The following is a 2,500-nucleotide window of genomic DNA, read 5'->3' as shown; positions in this document are numbered from 1 at the left end:
GCGCAGCGTGCTGATTCTGTCGACAGCGAGGCTAGCGAAACTTCTCCTGCCATGGCGTGCGCGCAGCGTGCTGACTCTGTCGACAGTGAGGCTAGCGAAATTTGTCTTGCCATGGCGTGCGCGCAGCTTGCGCATTCGGTCGACAGTGAGGCTAGCGAAACTTGTCCTGCCGTGGCCTGCGCGCAGCCTGCGCGCAGCATGCGCGCAGCATGTGCGCAGCATGCCGGCAGCCTAGTTCCAGATTTTTTCAAATGTCGACAGAATTTTTCAAACCTTGTCAAACCCCATTTTTATTGAAATTTCCTCGCACAATAAGCTCCCCATAAGTAGTCTATGATTTTTAGTACCTTCTCCAAGTTACAAAACTAAAAAATTCCTCCCGGATTTCTTTTAATGATTTTTTCAATTTTACGACTTCTAAAAATAATAAAAAATACTTCCCGACTTCAAATATTTATGAAACTTTTTCCCATCAGAGATTGCATGTTTCTTAGTATCCCTGCAAAAAATCACGTCCAAATACCTTGTATTGAATTATTTAGAGCCCATTATGACTCCTCGCGCATAGGTGATGTCTCTTCCTGTCAAAGGGCTAAATGCATAAAATGCTATATAGGGGGGTGTGTGTTGCCTGCATATGCATGGCAGCCCATGCCCTCCTAGCTGCAGCCCCCTTCCCCCACGCCACACCCATGTCATGTTGCCTCGATATGTTGCCTCGATATGTTGCCTCGGTATTATGGGTTTGGTGTCGGGGTCGGGGGGCTGCCACCCATGGCGGTGGTGGCCGGAATCCGGCCGCCGCCACCACGCCGCCGCCATGGGTGAGGGGGAAAAAAAAAGGCGTGGAAAGTTGCGAAATGGGGTTGTCTAGGCTTTTTTTTGGCATGGAAGAGCATGGAGTGCTAGGAACTCCTTCTCAAATGCGCGGGCATGTCGACCACAACCTCATTTCGCAACAACAACCACCCGTGTGGGGTGGCGGTGGGTGGATAGTCGCGGATTGGGGCTTGCCAAGCCAATGTTTTCAAAAAAATTCATCAAAATTAAAAACAAATGTTTTGTTGCCTTCGGATTTGTGGGCGAGCGGTGAGTCGGAGCGGAGCCGGTAAAGTTTAACCTCGGTGTGCACGGTTGTTTTTAGAAACTCAATCCAATGCCGGGGACGTTGAAAGTGACGCTCTTATGAGTTGCAAACCCGCAAGATTTAAAGAACCTTTTCAAAAAAATTTCAAACCAACAAGATTTAAAAACAGAAATTTTCATCAAAATGAAAAACAAATGTTTTGTTGCCTTCGGACTAGTGGGCGAGCGGCGAGTCGGAGCGGAGCCGGTAAAGTTTAACCTCGGTGTGCACGGTTGTTTTTAGAAACTCAATCCAATACCGGGGACGTTGAAAGTGATGCTCTTATGAGTTGCAAACCCACTAGATTTAAAGAACCTTTTCAAAACAATTTCAAACCAACAAGATTTAAACCAACAAAATTAAAAACAAATGTTTCGTTGCAAACAAATTGTGGGCGAGCGGCGAGTCGGAGTGGAGCCGGTAAAGTTTAACCTCGGTGTGCACGGTTGTTTTTAGAAACTCAATCCAATACCGGGGACGTTGAAAGTGACGCTCTTATGAGTTGCAAACCCACAAGATTTTAAAAACTTTTTGAAAATGTTTCTTCTAAATGACACATTTTGATCCTTGGCAAGTGCTCAATCTGTAACTATCCAATCACCGCCACACCACACCGGTCGGGAGTGTGTGAATGGTGTGCTTCCCGGGTTTGGCATAGACAATCTTTCGCATCGACAATCTTTTGCATGCGAGGGAATGTCTATGCCAACCCCGGGAAGCACACCATTCACCCACTAGTTGTGGGCGACGATGGGTTGGCTTCAAGTGAACTTTTGCTTGGGGTTGTCTTCGGTATGCTTTTGTGTTGGGAGTACGGCCACCAAACCTTCTCAATGCACGGGTATGTCGAGGATGGCTTTTGGCGGGGTTGATGAAGAAGCTACCCAATTCTCGGCCACACGAACACATGGTGACGATGCGTTGGCTTCAAGTGAGCTTTAGCTTGGGGTTGTCTTCGGTATGCTTTTGTGTTGGGAGTACGGCCACCAAACCTTCTCAATGCACGGGTATGTCGAGGATGGCTTTCGGCGGAGTTGATGAAGAAGCTAGGGAATTGTTGGCCACTCTCACACGTGTGGGGGTAGGTTGGCTTTGAAAGAAGCTATCCAATCCTCTGAGTGTGCGGTTGAGCTATGATTAGGATTGTCTAGGCATTGCTTGTGTGTGCAAGGTGCGAGCCCAATGCACGAGCAAGTCGAGGATGACAATCTTAAGAGTAGCAATGATGCCACAAAATATCGGTTGCCTTCGGAGTAGTGGGTGAGCGGCGAGTCGGAGTGGAGCCGGTAAAGTTTAACCTCGGTGTGCACGGTTGTTTTTAGAAACTCAACCCAATACCGGGGACGTTGAAAGTGACACTCCTACTAGTTACGA

The sequence above is a fragment of the Prunus avium genome, unplaced genomic scaffold (assembly GCF_965620075.1).
Source record: "Prunus avium unplaced genomic scaffold, drPruAviu1.hap1.1 HAP1_SCAFFOLD_135, whole genome shotgun sequence".
Classification (NCBI taxonomy): Eukaryota; Viridiplantae; Streptophyta; class Magnoliopsida; order Rosales; family Rosaceae; genus Prunus; species Prunus avium.
This window is presented reverse-complemented; position numbering follows the sequence as displayed.